A 19721-nucleotide genomic window follows, 5' to 3' on the forward strand; every position below is an offset into this window, starting at 1 on the left:
GGTCCGAAGAGCCTGTTTCCATGCTGTATCTCTAAAAACTAAAAAGAAAATCCAATCCATTTTCAAGAGAAAAATAGGCACTGAAATAGGCAAGTCTAGCCATCTCTTGTCTGTGACTCCTTGAATATTGGCAATTCTTCCCACATTCAGTGCGGTCTTTGGACTGGACTTGGTGATAGTTGTTGAGGATTTATACCATTCTGTACATTTGTACCAATGCTGTTAAGAAGGCTTTGAGAACATCCTTGAATCGTTTGCCTGGTAATCTCTTTCATGGGCAGAACTCAGTGTCCATTTTAGGAGTCCAGTGAGAGCCATGCAAATGGCATGGTCTAGTCAATGGAGTTGACTAAGTGTAATTATGGGCACTATGTTGTGATTGATGAACTGGGAAAGGATGCCAAAGGTAGTTTGGTTATCCTTCTGAAGAATTTAGCAAAGGCAGCATTTATGATATCTATCCTGTTCCTTGACGTGTCTGCTCTAGCAACACCTAATATCAGAAGGATACAGAAGAGCAGGGACCACAGGTGTCCAGTAACCCATGAGCTTTGTGTCAGGATTGAAGTTGTGTTCTTCAAACACTATTTTCCTCAGTGAAACAAAGAATATGCAGGTGCAGTGAAAGTAATGGAGAATTTCGTCATTGACATCTGAAAGGCCACCTCAGAAATTATAGAAAGCCGTCCGCAATTCTTGCCTTGATCCTTTGTTATTGAAGAGTGTTGTTGGTAAAGTATCATTTTTCTTGTGGATGTTGAATGCAATGCCCAACCTCTCGCATGCTTAACCGATTGAATTGACAATGCCATGTGCGCATATTAAAGCACCATTTGCGCATTGTAGGTCCACCTCTTAGATTAGGTGACCTGGTTCTGGATTAGATTCTGTGGACTTGCACTACTCTGGTGGGAAGCTTGCTGGGGACAATGTGCTGCACCATGGCAAATAAGCCTGAACAAAGTGTTGGGGGGATTGGTTTGCACTAAGATTGGATCTGCTGTAGAGCCATTAGTTTGGATCAGGGCGTATGAAGTAAATGTAAGATGGAGACAAATTCCTTCAGATAGGAAGTGTGCTCCACTGCCCTTCCTGGCTGACAGACTAAAAGAGTTTAGTGAGGTCAAAAAAGGCCACATACCGTGTTCAATGTTGCTTCTTGCTTTTCTCTTGGAATTGGGCGTGCAGTGAAGATCAATTTGGTATGCCTCTTGATGGATGGAAGTCACATTGCAATTGGGCGTAGTTCTTCCGCCACAAGAAGGAGGTGTTTGAGGGGGACCCTGACAATGACTTTCCATGTGGAAGGTGGCAGGATGATTCCTTTGTCTTTACTGCTGTTAGGTTTGTCCACATTTTTGAGGTAGATCATGGCTGTTGTATCTCAACCTTGTATATCTTTGTATACTTTACAAGGTCTCCTTGTATATCTTTCTCTTCCCATTTTGTGGACTTGTGACTGAAGCATCTTACTAACAAGCCTCATCAAGGGATACTGTCCAGGTGTAATTTACTGATGAAGAGGAGATTGCCATGAAGATTACGTGGTTCGGTTATGGCGGGCTTGAAGTGGTAACGGTGTAGATGGAGATGAATATAGAGAAACAAAACTGGCTGCTCTGGATACAGGATACAGGACATGCAATGTCTTTGAAACAATGAGCAGCAAGTACAAGATGTAGTGGGGAATGGGGCCAAGTGTGCGGTTATGGTATGAGTGCAGGCAGGTTGGACTAAGGGAACAAAGTTGTTCGGCACGGACTTGTAGGGCCGAGATGGCCTGTTTCCGTGCTGTAATTGTTATATGGTTATATGGTTATATGGTTATATGGTTATATGGTTAGTGTTCAGTTGAAAGATGTGTGGCAGGAGCGCAGTGGGGGAAATGAGGCCTGAGGTCAGATTGTGGTTGAGAGCTTAGACTTTCATCTTTACATCAAGAATTCACAACATCCCACAGCCTGAGAAAAGAGCAAGGATTCTCAGCACCCAACCTTGGACCAAAGCAGGAAAGCGGCATTGCTCACAAACGGTCCACTTGATCCAGCCACACAACCTCTCATTGTTCTCTTACACGGCAAGGTAATTAGTATCATGACGTTGGATTTTCCTAAAGAATGTTACCTCAGTGGCTTATTTAAGTCTGGACTTGTTCCGGAATATGGGAACATAGCCGAAGACCAGTGGGGCCAGCACTTGACAGCTTCTGCTCCCAAACACTTTTATAAGTAATGATAGCGGGGAAACCTATTTACAAATTTCTCATCCAGGACTGAGACCTCCATGTGTAGGAAGGAACTGCAGATGCTGGTTTACACTAAAGATAGACACAACATGCTGGAGTAACTCAGCGGAACAGGCAGCATCTCTGGAGAGGAGGAATGGGTGACATTTCGGGTATGAAGGAGGGTCTCGACTGGAAACATCACACATTCCCTCTCTCCAGTGATGCTGCCTGTCCTGCTGAGTTACTGGGACCTCCATCATGGATGAGAAGGAACCGAGTCCTGCACCTCAACTTGTGGACAAGGACAAGAACATAAGATTAAAGGAGATAGGAATAGGTCACCATGTCCAACTCCTGCCCATAGCAATTATAATAGTTGGAGGTTGGATTTTTGGATCGCAATACTCTCGAAACAGTATGTATATGCCAGTATCTGAGCTGACGGCTGTGAATGTAAGATTGAGTAATGGGGTGTTTTCATCTTGACTTATTTCTGACTCGCATGCCAAATGGGAGTTCTTAGCTACAAAATTAATGTTTATTATGTTCACATGTATAGTTCATGTATCATGATCTAATATGCATTACATTGATTCATTGATTGGTCCAGATTGCTTAATAAGCAACTCAATTTATACTGTCTTTTTCATTTTTCTAAGCACAATTATGTTTATCTTTCCTACATGTAGCCCTGTCAATGTTGGTCCACACATGCTGGCAATGTTTTGCTGCTCCAGGAGGAGTCTAGACTTGCATGGTGATTTCATGCAAAATATCAGTTCTGCTCAAGGACCATTATGAATGTGTCAATGGGAATTATTCACTCTTTCTCATCTCTGCCAACCAGGGCCAAACCCACACTCTGGAGGAATTATCCCAACCGGATTTCCATCCATGGTCTAAGAAATCTAATGTGGCAGACAAGAAATATCACATCCACAAACATGGCAGCTGAAGAAAGGTAGTCTGACGCAACGAGTAGCAAAATATAATTGAACACTCTCCACTGGGGATTGTGTTACAGTATAATGTAACCACATAACGTAATTGCAATCCTCCTGCTGGTGTTGAAACCTGCTCCCAAAAGAGATGAGTTCAGACGTCCTAGTCAAGGAGAACTTTTCCATGATTCACCAGAGTTTGGCAACCACCCTACCAGCATTGAAGAACAACTGTGCCCATGGATGTTTCGTTGGGGATGGGTTTAATACACATGTTGGATGACAAAATAGGGGAGGATTTTGATGTATGATTAATTTGGACGCAAGCCAAACATATTTGCTGCCAACGCCAATAAAATGCTTCAGTTTTATGATTTACTTCGATTAATCACAACAGAAATTATCACGACCACCCACTTTTTCATGCTCAGCTGCATTGAAACCGGTTCGACACCTAACCTTCCGTAACAAAACAGGTGTTCATGCATTTAACATTCCAGATTGTGGCAGATATAGTTTCTGCAATTTTATTTGTACATGACATTTTATTGACTAATTCTCAAGTTTCAATAAAATCCCTTTTACGGAAGATATGTTTTAAATTTGATTTTCTTGGTGAATGATTTAACAAGGCTAAAAGTTGGTGTGAATGTAATATTATTTTGAAAACAAGTTTACAGATGCAATCTCACGGTATTCTTGTCACTCAACACTTATGGCTCTGTCTCACGGTGCGAGTCCACCCACGAGTGATCCCGAGTTTAAAACAAATCAAACACGTGGTAATCATGTAGAATTAACGTAGCGGGAACGTTGGAACTCGTAACACTAACGGCAGGTACTCGGGAAACTTGTTAACTCGTGAAAATCTTTCAACATGATGAAAGATTTCCACGAGTCAAATTTACTCTTGAAGTAAAAATTTTAAACTTTTAAACTCGTTGTAAGAACGTAGTAGCCCGTGAGTTTACCGTAGTGACTCGTTAGTCTACCGTGGGCACTCTTTAACTCAGCGGGACAGGCAGAATCTCTGGAGAGAAGGAATGGGTGACGGGATAACGTTTCCAAAATTCTGCTGCGTCTTTGTGTTACTCCAGCACTGTGTGTTCACTTTTTGTCAACCAGCATCTGCCCTTTCTTCGAGCCAGCACCGCCATTCATTGTGATCATGGCTGATCGTCCCCAATCAATACCCCATAGAAAACATAGAGTTTGGCAACCACCTTGGTTCAAGGGTTAGTTCATTTATTTTTTGTTTTCTTTTCTTTTTTTTTCTTCTTTTAAAATGTTCATTTCTAAATGTCATAGTTGCATATAGAAAGACCACTATTGCTCACCTGAACCTGTTGGAAGGCCAGCTCAATAGTTAAAGGCCAAGAAGCATCTTTCTAGACGTTCCACAGGACTAAGGTTCAAAGGTTTCTTTATTAATCACCTACACCAATTGGTGTAGTGAAATGACTACAAATGGTTTGCGGTGATGTGGAAACACAGTGCAAGATGACAAACATTGTAAACTGCAGAAAATTAAACGATGAGAAGCAGTAAAGGTTGGGCAAATTATCTTCTGATCTAAATTGGAACTCACTGTGCATATTTGAAGTGCTAGTTTTGAGCACCTATCCTGTTCAATTGGGAGATATGATTTCCAAATAACGGAAGGGAAACTTAACAAACATAATAATAATAATATATTTTATTGTCATTGCACATATGTGCATGGAGATTTAGTATCCAGTTTCCATCCGATGGCATAACTTAAACAACTAATAAAATTTAGATTTAGATACCCCGAGAAACATGATTTATAAAAGAACAGTAAAACAGTCTAAATGTGTCTGTGCCGAGTTGATGTGCGACGTGACCATCCGAGGGAGACAGTTCATGGGGGTGGGGGGCACTCAGCAGGGCCAGTTCAGAGCAGCTCTAGCTCTGGGGATGAAACTGTTCCTGAGTCTGGAGGTGCGGGCGTAGAAGGCCTTGTAACATCTGCCGGAAGGAACGAGTTCGAACAGTCCATTACAAGGGTGTGAGGAGTCTTTGTGGATGATGACGGCCTTCCTGAGGCACCGTGTGTAGTAGATGCCCTCCAAGGCTGGTAGCTGTGTCCCAATAATCTTCTGCGCTCTGTGTACGACGCGCTGAAGAGCTCTCCTCTCCGCCTCCGTGCAGCTGAGATACCACACAGAGATGCCATACGTTAGTATGCTCTCTGTGGTGCAGCGGTAGAATGTTGTCAGCAGCTGTTGGGGCAGACCAGTCTTTTTCAATGTTGTCAAGAAGAACAGTCATTGCTGTGCCTTCTTGACCAGCGCAGTGGTGTTGGTGAACCATGTGAGGTCCTCTGAGATGTGTGTGCCCAGAAACCTAAAGCTGGACACTCTCTCCACACTGTCCCCGTAGATGGAGATTGGGGCATATTCTCCATTATGGTCAATAATCAACTCCTTGGTCTTGGAGGTGTTTAGGGACAAGTTGTTATGTGAGCACCAGTCCGCCAGGTTCTGCACCTCCGCTCTGTAGTTTGTTTCACCACCGTTGGTGATCAGCCCGATCACCGTTGTGTCGTCTGCAAACTTGACGTGGTGTTGGTGTCGAATACAGGAACACAGTCGTGTGTGAAGAGGGAGTAGAGCATGGGGCTTAGTACACAGCCCTGTGGTGTGCCGGTGCTCAGGGTGATAGTGGAGGACAGGTGCGGGCCCAGTCTCACTGCCTGCGGCCACTCCGTCAGAAAATTCAGGATCCAGTCGCAAAATTCTGCTGCGTCTTTGTGTTACTCCACCACTGTGTGTTCACTTTTTGTCAACCAGCATCTGCCCTTTCTTCGAGCCAGCACCGCCATTCATTGTGATCATGGCTGGTCGTCCCCAATCAATAGCCCATAGAAAACATAGAGTTTGGCAACCACCTTGGTTCAAGGGTTAGTTCATTTATTTTTTGTTTTCTTTTCTTTTTTTTCTTTTTTTCTTCTTCTTTTAAAATGTTCATTTCTAAATGTCATAGTTGCATATAGAAAGACCACTATTGCTCACCTGAACCTGTTGGAAGGCCAGCTCAATAGTTAAAGGCCAAGAAGCATCTTTCTAGACGTTCCACAGGACTAAGGTTCAAAGGTTTCTTTATTAATCACCTACACCAATTGGTGTAGTGAAATGACTACAAATGGTTTGCGGTGATGTGGAAACACAGTGCAAGATGACAAACATTGTAAACTGCAGAAAATTAAACAATGAGAAGCAGTAAAGGTTGGGCAAATTATCTTCTGATCTAAATTGGAACTCACTGTGCATATTTGAAGTGCTAGTTTTGAGCACCTATCCTATTCAATTGGGAGATATAATTTCCAAATAACGGAAGGGAAACTTAACAAACATAATAATAATAATATATTTTATTGTCATTGCACATATGTGCATGGAGATTTAGTATCCAGTTTCCATCCGATGTCATAACTTAAACAACTAATAAAATTTAGATTTAGATACCCCGAGAAACATGATTTATAAAAGAACAGTAAAACAGTCTAAATGTGTCTGTGCCGAGTCGATGTGCGACGTGACCATCCGAGGGAGACAGTTCATGGGGGTGGGGGGCACTCAGCAGGGCCAGTTCAGAGCAGCTCTAGCTCTGGGGATGAAACTGTTCCTGAGTCTGGAGGTGCGGGCGTAGAAGGCCTTGTAACATCTGCCAGAAGGAAGGAGTTCGAACAGTCCATTACAAGGGTGTGAGGAGTCTTTGTGGATGATGACGGCCTTCCTGAGGCACCATGTGTAGTAGATGCCCTCCAAGGCTGGTAGCTGTGTCCCAATAATCTTCTGCGCTCTGTGTACGACGCGCTGAAGAGCTCTCCTCTCCGCCTCCGTGCAGCTGAGATACCACACAGAGATGCCATACGTTAGTATGCTCTCTGTGGTGCAGCGGTAGAACGTTGTCAGCAGCTGTTGGGGCAGACCAGTCTTTTTCAATGTTGTCAAGAAGAACAGTCATTGCTGTGCCTTCTTGACCAGCGCAGTGGTGTTGGTGAACCATGTGAGGTCCTCTGAGATGTGTGTGCCCAGAAACCTAAAGCTGGACACTCTCTCCACACTGTCCCCGTAGATGGAGATTGGGGCATATTCTCCATTATGGTCAATAATCAACTCCTTGGTCTTGGAGGTGTTTAGGGACAAGTTGTTATGTGAGCACCAGTCCGCCAGGTTCTGCACCTCCGCTCTGTAGTTTGTTTCAACACCGTTGGTGATCAGCCCGATCACCGTTGTGTCGTCTGCAAACTTGACGTGGTGTTGGTGTCGAATACAGGAACACAGTCGTGTGTGAAGAGGGAGTAGAGCATGGGGCTTAGTACACAGCCCTGTGGTGTGCCGGTGCTGATAGTGGAGGACAGGTGCGGGCCCAGTCTCACTGCCTGCGGCCACTCCGTCAGAAAATTCAGGATCCAGTCGCATATCGGCGAGCTGAGACCTAGCTGGTGGAGTTTGGTGGTGAGCTTGGTGGGGATGACCGTGTTGAAGGCAGAACTATAGTCTATGAAGAGCATCCTCACGTACGTGCCCTGTCTTTCCAGGTGAGTCAGGACAGTGTGAAGAGCCAGAGAGATGGCATCCTCTGTGGATCTATTTGTCCAGTATGTAAATTGATGAGAGTCCAGTGAGGCAGGGATGCTGGATTTGATGTGGGAGAGGACCAGCCTTTCAAAGCACTTAATTGATTGATTTAACCTTAATTGATCGTGTAGGAAGGAACCGCAGAAGCTAGTTTACACCAAAGATTGACACGAAAAGCAGGAGTAACTCAGCGGGTCGGGCAGATTCTCTGGAGAAAAGGAATAGATGACATTTCAGTTCAAGACCCTTCTTCAGACTCAGGGGAGACGGAACGAGAGATATGAAAAGGTACAAAGAAAAAATGAATGAAAGGTATGCAAAAGGAGAAATCAAAGCCAACAACAACGATCATGGAAAGGTGGAGCGCACAATGGTCCATTGTCAGCTGTGGAGAAGGTGATACAGTGAAACTAGTACGACGACTAGGGTGAGGGAAGGAGGCGGAAAGAGGAGATACAAGGGTTTGTTAAAGTTAGATAAATCATTATTCATGCCACTGGGTTGTAAGCTGCCCAAGCAAAATATGATGTGCTGTCCTCCAATATGTTTGGCTTCACTCTGACAGTGGAGCGGGCCTAGGACAGAAAGGTCATTATGGGAATGGGAAACTCATCATTGCTTTGTTTGTCCCATTTTTAATGCACATCAATCATAAAATTATTTCTTGCTTCTAACTTTCTCGATGGCCTTGCCCTTCCCTGTAATTTCTTCTGACAGTTCCATCAACTTCAACAGGGAGGGGGAGGAAGGCTGGTTTATTTGATGGACTGAGCTGCATCCTGAAATCTCTGTAATTTTCCATGGTCTTGGCCATGGCAGTTGCACCCCCATAGAATGCTTTCCATGGTGCATCTTTCAAATTTGAGAAGAGCCATTTGAGATGTGCAAATTTTCCTTAGTCTTACTGAGAAAGTGTAGGCATTGTGTGCTTTCTTGGCCATTACATTGCTTACATTTACAACACTTAAAGTTGAAGCAATAGCCTCTGATTAAAAGGATGTACGTTTAGGAAGGAGATGAGGAAGACATTCTTTAGTCAGAGGGTGGAATTCATTGCCACAGAAGGCTGCTGAGGCCAAGTCAATGGATATTTTTTAAGACCGAGATTGATAGATTCTTGATTAGTATGGGTGTCAGAGGTTGTGGGGAGAAGGCAAGGGAATGTGGTTGAAAGGGAAAAATCGATCAACCATGATTGAATGGCGGAGTAGACTTGATGGCCTAATTCTGCTCCTAGAACTTATGAACATTATGAGACGTGCAAAATTTCCTTAGTCTTCCTGAGAAAGTATAGACACTGCGTGCTTTCTTGGCTATTACATTATTTACATTTGCAACAATCAAACCTGGAGGCACCATTCCATAATGTATACAGAATTTTGGGGGATTACAACCAATTCATCCTTAGCAATACGAGCGTAACTTGGGCCAATAGCACCTACTTGTAGCTGTAACTGGCTCGATTGCAATCATGTATTGGCTTTCTACTGACTGGATAGCATGCGACACCTCGGTACCATGACAATAAACTAAACGGAACTGATGGTTCCACAGGAAACATCTTACTTGCAGGTAAGGACACCTCTAATTTCCAAGTCTTATGCATTGAAATGCCACAGTTCAGTGAACTAGAGATCGGTTACCTTGTGTCTGACATCTTGCTCCACTGTTGCACTCTCCACTGATTTGAGATATGTAGCACAAAAGTACTGAGGCAAGGGACTAGGTGTGCTTCACATTGCTCCTCACCTTTATGTTATTCAAGGCTCCTGAAAGTAGCACAGCCCGATTGTGCTTGAAATAACCTAATTAATTTCAGTTATATTGATAGACACAAAATGCTATAGTAACTCAGCAGGGCAGGCAACATCTCTGGAGAGAAGGAATGGGTGACATTTTGGGACACTTCTTTAGACGTGACCTGAAACGTCACCCATTCCTTCTCTCCAGAGATGCTGCCTCTCCCACGGAGTTACTTCAGCATTTTGTGTCTATCTTTGGTGTAAACCAGTATCTGCAGCTCCTTCCTATACACCTAATTACAATGGTTTTGGAATAAATATTGGTGAAGAAACTGGGACAATTTCATGGCTTTTCTCAAAAATTATCTGAAGAACACAGTGCAATACTTTCTCTGGATGAGCCCAGATTTTGGGTTCAAAACCACAATCTGACTCAAATCAAGAGCCCTTTCAACATTCAAAAGTCATCAAATATTATCCACAATTGCCTGGGTGGTTTGATGGGAGATCCACGCCTCTCAGCTCTTCAAGATTTCCCTGAACTGTGTTACAATGATTATCAAATTCACTATGATATATAGAGGCATTGACATTTTTTAATTGTTCAATACATAGGGGTGGCACGGTGGCGCAGCTGGTAGAATTGCTGCCTCACAGTGTCAGAGACTCGGGTTCGATCCCGACTCCGGGAAATTAGCATATTCTCCCTGTGGCCGTGTGGGTTTTCTCCAGGTACTCCAGTTTCCTCCCACATCTCAAAGGCGTATGGGTTTGGTGGTTAATTGGCTGCTGTAAATTGCACCGAGTGTGTATAGTTTAGCTTGGTTTAGAGATACAGCGTGGAAACAGGCCCTTTGGCCCACTGAGTACACGCCAGCCACTATCACCTGCTCTATCATATGCACCAGAGACAGGTTATGGAAAAACCTACAAACCTGTAAGTCTTTGGAATGTAAGAGGAAATGGAGCACCTGGAGAAAACTTACGCGGTCACAGGGAAAATGTCCAAACTACGGACAGAAAGCACCCGTAGTCAGGATTGAACCTGGGGCTCTGGTACTGTTAGGCAGCAGCTCTACCCGCTGCACCGTGTAGTGAGTTGTTGAAAAAGTGAGATGACATGGAACTGGTGGATATGGATGGTCGATGGTCAGCGTGTCCATGGTGGACTGATGGGCCTGTTTCCATGCTGTATCTCATCGTAAATCAGTCGCAATCTTTTTCAATTTGTAAAATGGGCATATTTTAAGTTTCGATTTGCTAAACAGGAAAATACCCTGAAATGCTGCATTATTTCCACACAGCATTCCAAGAATTCCTGCTGTTCAAATCCCATGCGATAAAACATTGGGCTTGTCTTATGGTTTGCCCATTTAAAGCATGTAATTATCTTTTTACCATGTGAAAAAAAAGAATTTGGGATTGGACCAAAATGTATGAATAAGCCTCTTTCTCCCTACTGAGCCTGGCAATTATACCAAAGGATGTGGATATGTGTGTGCAGAGAGAGACCTGTGTGGAAGCTTGTATGAGCTGTTTCTTAAGAAACTTTCACCTGGGGAGGATGGTTTGTAGAGCATGTTGGTGAACAGAACACCAACAACTGTTAATGAGGATTTTGTAAATCTAATTAGCATTATAACATGGCATTTTAATTTAGAATAGGATATTTCAAAATCGGTCAAACCAAAAAAATGGGTGGCACAGTGACGCAGCGGTAGAGTTGCTGCCTTACATCGCCAGAGATCCGGGTTCGATCCTGATTACGGGTGCAGACTGTACAGAGTTTGTATGTTCTCCCTGTGACCATTCTCCGACACCCCAAATATGTACAGGTTTGTAGGTTAATTGGCTTCGGTAAAATTGTAAATTGAAAATGTACTTCCATTGGCATCAGTCATTAGAAACTGAAGTGTGCAATCCTATGGAGAATGGAATCAATTCACACAATTTTGTTTGTAATTGATGAAAAGTTTATTTTTCCTCAATTTCAGTGGTAAGGTAATATCTTCTTCTTTTCATAGAACATAAAATGACACAGCACAAGAACGGGCCCTTTGGCCCCCAATGTGCAGTTCTGGTCAATGAGATATAGGAAAGGTGTTGCCATTCAGCGGGAAACGGTGCAGAAGAGATACACAAAGATGTTATTGGGACTGTAGGACTTGAATTATTGGGCGAGGCTGGAATAGACTGGGACTATCCAACCTTCTCTAGAGCATACTGTAGGAGGCTGAGGGATGACCTGGTAAAGGTATATAAGATTATGAGCGGCCAAAATAGGGTGAATGCTCCCAGGGTAGGTTAAAACTAGAGGGCATAGGTTTAAGGTGAGAAGGGAACATTTTAAAAATGGACCCGAGGGGCAACCTTTTCTACAGGGGGTGGTGGGCATATGGAATGAGTTACCAGAGGAAGTAGTTGACGTGGGTACTTTAAAAATATATTTGGACAAGTGCATGGTTGGGAAAGGTTTTGGGGAATGTGGCACATGGGACTAACTTTCTGAGGCACAACTTTCATCATTGTTCAACTTCTGTCAAGGAGAAGCTATACTTCACCCTCGTTAGACCTCATTTGGACTATGCAGTTGCAGCATGGGACCCATACACAAATAAAAACATTTCTTCTATCGAACGTGTCCAAAGACAGGCAGCTCGATTTGTTACTAACACCTATGAGAGAGAAGCGAGTGTCACCAAACTTCTGAATTCTCTGGGGTGGAACCCTCTCCAATAGACAGACGCGAAGCTCACCGTTTGACCTGTTTTTACAAAATGTGTGTAGTTGAGAGTTTGATGAAAAAGTGGGGATAATAAGAGGAGGGATTGATGTAGGATTAGTGCAAATGAGCAATTTTTGGTTGTCATGCGTTGACGGGACAAGGACCTTATTTCCATGCTGCATGCCTCTGAGGGTTTGTGACTTTGTGATTGTGCCCTAATTATAATGGTAGCTTTGCCAATTGAATTATTAAAACTTACTGGATCAACACATTAAGGCTATGATAAATATTTGAACTTGATATAGATGATAGAGTTTATTATTTAAAAACTTAGCCTATTGCAAAGAAGGTTAATGTGAATGAACAAAATGACAAACTGCACCTTGTGCCAAGGTTATGCAGCTTCTAAATATTTCTAAAAAATTACAACAGCAATTTTATTCTAAAGATATATCCAGTACTATGGAATATTAGAAATAATTAAGAGATGTATACAGTATGACATTAAATCTACCACATTGAGTTAATCAATTTAAGCTGATAAAATCATTGCTTATATGACGATACAAAAAAAATATGTTGTGTGTGGGAGTAGTCATTGGCTTAACTCCACAAGGAACTTTTGTAGAGTACACAATTCAAAGTAAATAGGTTAAATGATAAGGAAATATACTTTTACTTAAAAGGAAATAAGAAATTCAAGATTTTGAAAATTGGGCCTTTATTCACTGAAATGATTCAAGGTTTGGGGCAATGCAAAAAGGTTCTTAACAGAAGCATAGAAAATAGATGCAAGAGTAGGCCATTCGGCCCTTAGAGCCAGCACCGACATTCAATATGATCATGGCTGATCATCCAAAATCTGTATCCCGTTCCTGCTTTTTCCCCCCCCCCATTTCCCTTGATTCCGTTAGCCCTAAGAGCTATATCTAACTCTCTCTCGAAAACATCCAGTGAATTGGCCTCCACTGCCTTCTGTGGCTGAGAATTCCACAGATTCACAACTCTCTGGGTGAAAACGTTTTTCTTCATCTCAATCCTAAATGGCCTACCCCTTATTGTTAAACTGTGACCCCTGGTTCTGGACTCCCCCAACATCAGGAACATTTTTACCTGTATCTAGCCTGTCCAATTCCTTAAGAATTTGACATGTTTCTAAAAGATTCCCTGTCATCCTTTAAATTCCAGTGAATATAAGCCCAGTCAATCTATTTGTTAAATAATGGAATTCACTCAATAGAAGCAGATTATCAGCAACTGGAAGAGGTTTAAATGAGATTTACAACAGAAAGTGGGAGAAAGGTATATTCACTTTTTAGTTCACATTTGAGATCAAGATTATGCCAATATTGACCTTCTCTGCTATGCGGTGGTAATTATTGTTCACTCACTAAAGTCATAGGCGTCACCGCAGGGAGGATAAACACTGGTCATATTAATTTGGCAGCTGGTCATATTTCTAGAACATTTTTCACCAATTTATATTTTCAACAAAATGTAACGAGGTCCTATTTTGCTGAGTCTCATGTAGTTAGAACGGAAAATACTGCTGTTACTCAACAGGTAGTTACTCCTGCTATATGGGTAAGAAGGTATAGCAGCCTGAAAACTGTCTTCAGGTTCAGGAGCAGCTTCTTACCTACTATTATCAGGCTTTTACATCTTCCAAATAAACTCTGACTACATAGACAATAGACAATAGGTGCAGGAGTAGGCCATTCGGCCCTTCGAGCCAGCACCGCCATTCAATGTGATCATGGCTGATCATCCCCAATCAGTACCCCGTTCCTGCATACTCCCCATATCCCCCGACTCCGATATTTTTAAAAGCCCTATCTAGCTCTCTCTTGAAAGAATCCAGAGAACCTGCCTCCACCACCCTCTGAGGCAGAGAATTCTCAAGACTCTGAGAAAAAGTGTTTCCTCGTCTCCGTTCTAAATGGTTTACTCCTTATTCTTAAACTGTGGTCCGTGGTTCTGGACTCCCCCAACATCGGGAACATGTTTCCTGCCTCTAGCGTGTCCAAACCCTTAACAATCTTATATGTTTCAGAGATTCCCTCCCATCCTTCTGGGGAGGGAGGGAAGGGGAGAGGGGTGGGTGGAGAGAGGGGAAAGAGTGGGGAGGGAGAGTGGAGGGGGAAGGGGGGAGATAAGTGAATTGGAAAAGAGGGAGGAGAGAGGGATGGGGAGGGGAGAGAGATGTGGGGGGGAGGGATGGGGATGGAGGGGTAAGAGTGTGGAGGGGGGGGGGGAGAGGTGGAAGAGTGGGGAGGGTCAGAGGGGTAGGGGGAAGATGGCGGGGAGAGAGGGAAGGGGATAGGGTAGAGAGTGAAGGGGGGTGGGGGAGAGAGGGATGGGTGGGAGAGGGAGAGGGGTGAGAAGAGGGAAACTTAGAAACATAGAAATCAGGTGCAGGAGTAGGCCATTCAGCCCTTCGAGCCTGCACCTCCAGTCAATATGATCATGGCTGATCATCCAACTCGGTATCCTGTACCTGCCTTCACTCCACACCCCCTGATCCATTTAGCCACAAGGGCCACATCTAACTCCCTCTTAAATATAGCCAATGAACAGGCCTCAATTACCTTCTGTGGCAGTGAATTCCAGAGATTCACCACTCTCTGTGTGTAAAAAAAATGTTTTTCTCATCTCGGACCTAGATGATTTCCCCCTTATCCTTAAACTGTGACCCCTTGTTCTGGACTTCCCCAACATCGGTTTCTATAAGATCCCCCCTCAATCTTCTAAAATCTAGCGAGTACAAGCCGAGTCTATCCAGTCTTTCTTCATATGAAAGTCCTGACATCTCAGGAATCAGTCTGGTGAACCTTCTCTGTACTCCCTCTATGGCAAGAATGTCTTTGAGCATTGGGCATTGTGACATCATACAATGGAAATTTCACCATGGGCTGGGGCTCCTGCAAAGGCATATTTAAATGGATCCATTCCGATTGGACATATGTGAACATTGGGCATTGTGACATCACACGATGGAACGAATCAAAACGAAGAAAGGCAGCCGCAGCCGGACGGACTGACGGTAGGCGACACGCACACAGTTTTATATATTAACTAGACCAAGTGCAGACCCGTTGGGTCTGTTTCCCTAACGGCGTTTGCGGGGGGTGGGGGGCTGCGGTATCACACTCACATTAACCACCCCCCAAATACACAGGTGGGGGGGGGGGGGAGGTGAGAAGAGGGGAGGGAGGGGAGGAGGAGGAGGAACACGACAGATTGGGAGAAAGAGACGCGGGGGGGGGGGGAGAGGAGGGGATGGGGGAGAGGAGTGGGGGGGGGGGGGATGGGGGAGGGAGGGGGAGGGAGAGGGAGAGGGGTGGGGGGGAGAGAGGGGAAGGAGTAGGGAGAGAGGAGGGGGAAGGGGTGAGAGAAGAGGAAGAGCGGGGAGGGAGGAGGAGAGGGGTAGGGGGAGTGATGGAAGAGGAACAGAGGGGGTAAGAGGAAGGGGTGGGGGAGAGAGGGAAAGGGAGGGGGGTGAAGAGAGAGGGGGGGGGAGGGAGAGGGAGGGAGGTAGGGGGGGAGGGAGGGGTAGGGGGGGGGTAGTGGTAGAAGAGGGACAGAGGGGTAGGGGAAGGGGGCGGGGGAGAGAGTGAAGGGGGTGGGATAGAGAGGGAAGGCGGGTGGGGGAGAGGAATGTGTGGGTGAGGGAGAGGGGTGAGGAGAGGGAAACATAGAAACATAGAAATTAAGTGCAGGAGTAGGCCATTCGGCCCTTTGAGCCTGCACCACCATTCAATATAATCATGGCTGATCATCCAACTCAGTATCCTGTACCTGCCTTCTCTCCATATCCCCTGATCCCTTTAGCCACAAGGGCCACATCTAACTCCCTCTTAAGTTCCGATTGGACATATGTGAACATTGGGCATTGTGACATCACACAATGGAACATTCACCATTGGCTGGGGCTCCTGCAAAGGCATATGTAAATGAATCCATTCCGATTGGACATATGTGAGCATCGGGCATTGTGACACACGATGGAACGTTCACCAAGGGCTTTGGCTGGTGCTGCTTCTATGGGTGAGAAGCCAGTTTATTTTTGAAATATTGGGGGGGGGGGGGGAAAGGATTTGATTAAAAACGTGTACTTAAACACGACGAAATGTAATGAGGAGCGGATGCTTAGAAAGAAAAGTGAAATCTCTACCGAAATGGAAAAGATGTCGGCGATTCTGCGTCTGGTTTCGGAGTTGCAGTGAATCAAAGGAAGAAATGCAGCCGGCAGCCGTACATGTAAATAGATCCATTCCGATTGGACATCTGCGAGCATCGGGCATTGTGATTGGACATCTGCGAGCATTGGGCATTGTGACATCACACGATGGAAACGAATCAAAAGGCAGAAAGGCAGCCCGACGGACCTCAGGCGACAGGCACAGACTTTTATATATTAGATAGATAGATGTGTTCAAGAAGGAACTGCAGATGCTGGAAGATTGAAGGTACACAAAATTGCTGGAGATACTCAGCAGGTGCAGCAGCATCTATGGAGCGAAGAAAATAAGCGACGTTTCGGGCCGCCCTTCTTCAGTCTGAAGAAGGGTTTCGGCCCAAAACGTCGCCTATTTTCTTCGCTTCATAGATGCTGCTGCACCCGCTGAGTTTCTCCAGCAATTTTGTGTACCTCCAATAGATAGATGTAGTTGAAGCAAAGGATTTGAGTGTAGTTGAAACAAAGGATGGAAAATTGGCTTCATGGAACGAAGCAGAGGGTGATGGTGGAAGGTTACTTCTTGGACTGGAGACCTGGTGTGCCTCAGGGTTTGGTTTACTGTTTTTCATCTATATCAATGATTTGGATGGGAACATACACAGCAAGATTACGAGTTTGCAGATGCTACAAAAGTGGGTAGTTTTGCAGAAAGTGAAGATTATTGTGAAAAATTGCAGCAGGATCTTGATCAATTGGCCAAGTGGGCTGAGGAATGGTTGATGGAATTTAATACAGAAAAATATGAGGTGTTACATTTTGGGAAGTCTAGCATGAACAGGACCTACACAGTGAATGGTAGGATTCTGGGTAGTGTTGTAGAACAGGTGCATAGTTCCCTGAAGGTGGAGTCGCATGTAGATTGGGTGGTCAAAAAGGCTTTGGGGCAATGCAAAAAGTTCTTAACATAGCTGAATAAAAAAGCTGCAGGAGTAGGCCATTCGGCCCTTAGAACCAGCACTGCCATTCAATATGATCGTGGCTGATAATCCAAAATCAGTACCCCGTTCCTGCTTTTTTTCTCATTTCATTTGATTCCGTTAGCCCTAAAAGCTATATCTAACTCTCTCTTGAAAACATCCAGTGAATTGGCCTCCACTGCCTTCTGTGGCTGAGAATTCCACAGATTCACAACTCTCTGGGTGAAAAAGTTTTTCCTCATCGCAGTCCTAAATGGTCTAACCATTATTCTTAAACTGTGATCCCTGGTTCTGCTCCCCCAACATTGAGAACATTTTTTCCTGCATCTAGCCGGTCCAATTCCATTGAGAATTTGACACATTTCTATAAGATTCCCTGTCATCCTTCTAAATTCCAATGAATACAAGCCCAGTCGATCCATTTGTTAAATAACAAGTTAAATTACTCCATAGAAGCAGATTTTCAGCAACTGGAGGACGTTTAAATGAGATTTACAACAGAAAGATATATTCACTTTTCAGTTCACGTTTGAGATAGACTTCGCTGCTATGCTGTGGTAATTACTGCTCACTAAGGGGAAAATAAAAATCCCAGACTTGCAGGTATCTGCAGGCCATGTAAAACAAGTGCCACCACTAATAGCTATGTTTACAGAACCCAGGATAGTACAGGAATCTGAACCAGCAACTCACTAAATGATGGCAAATCATATTTTTTGGAGAGTCTACCCTCGAGTTGAAAGGCTATAAAAACAATCTAATAGCCCGTGCTACAATCCCCAATACTCTACGTTCTCATTTCTTAATTTAATCCTGCTTCCTCATCGTTATCTTGATTGGATATCTGCCAATGATATGACAACACACATTCCTAACGCGTATCTTTATCTTGGTAGTCCCCACCTTATTGCAGCTCAAATTCTGCCGGCTGCTGTCGTCTGTGTTGACAGCTTCTCCTTTCTTGCTCACATAAACTTTACATCTCACCATTTCCTTTAACCACAGACTGAGAGCTTTGCTTAGCAAATCAGTCAACCTGGACTTGAGTAGGCGAGAAATTAGCTCAATGTGATGCGTTTGTCCCTCTTGTCAGCCCTACATTAGTCTTCCAGTAGATTGCAGCGGTGCAATTAAGATACGATACCACTTTATTCATCCCCGGAGTGAAATTGGTCTGCCGACAGTTGCAACACACAAGGTACACAAAAACCTGAAATTAAAAGTGAAAACAAAAAGAAAAAGACAAAGTGACTGTTGGCTGGCTGCTGTGTGCACAGCACCTTCACCTCAACAAACAAACAGTATTATCCCCTGGGCAAAGGATTCTATACTAGAGTGTCCCCTTCCCCCACACCGGGTCCCCCTTTGTTCTCCCACTGTCCCTCCACACCCGGTCCCCCTTGTCTTCCCCTCGCCCCTCATCTCATCGACCGCGAGGCCCCACCGACACCGATGCACTCTGTTGTTTGGCGATAGAAGCTATTGAAACTTGTGATGTCAAGTTCAGATGGTCGATGGCAGGACATCCAGCCACTAGGCAATCACCACGATATGTGTGGTAAACTGTGACAAAACCCATTCATGGCCCAACCATTGTCCTCCCCACTGAAAACCAAGCCAACTAGCCCCGAATAGAGGGGAATCGCCAATGTCAGACAGACATTCAATGCCCATTGTCAGAAAGATTCAAAGATCTCAGGCCAAGACAGTCTTCGAGATGAATGTCCTTGCTTCCTTCTATAGTCTGCTATCTCTATTGGTCTCAGTACAACACCAGTTCAGGAAGAGGCTGCCTACCCCCCACACTGGATCCCTATCAGTTTGCCTACCGCAAGAACAGGAGTACGGAGGATGCCATCTCAACGGCACTTCACTCCGCCCTCTCCTACCTCGACAGCAGAGACACTTACGTAAGAATGCTGTTCATCGATTACAGCTCAGCATTCAACACCATTATACCATCAAAACTGATCACCAAACCCGGTAACCTGGGCATCGACCCCTCCTTCTGCAACTGGATACTGGACTTTCTAACCAACAGACCCCAGTCTGTTAGGTTAGACAAGCACACCTCTTCAACCCTCACCCTGAACACCGGCGTTCCACAGGGCTGTGTGCTGAGCCACCTCCTCTACTCCCTCTTCACCTATGACTGCACACCTGTACATGGTACTAACACCATCATCAAGTATGCAGATAATACAACGATGATTGGCCTCATCAGCAACAACGATGGCCTACAGGGAGGAGATCCAGCACTTAGCAGCATGGTGTGCTGACAACAACCTGGCCCTTAACTCCAAGAAGACCAAGGAGCTCATT

This window comes from Leucoraja erinacea, chromosome 30, assembly GCF_028641065.1.
Source record: "Leucoraja erinacea ecotype New England chromosome 30, Leri_hhj_1, whole genome shotgun sequence".
In the NCBI taxonomy this organism is placed as follows: Eukaryota; Metazoa; Chordata; class Chondrichthyes; order Rajiformes; family Rajidae; genus Leucoraja; species Leucoraja erinaceus.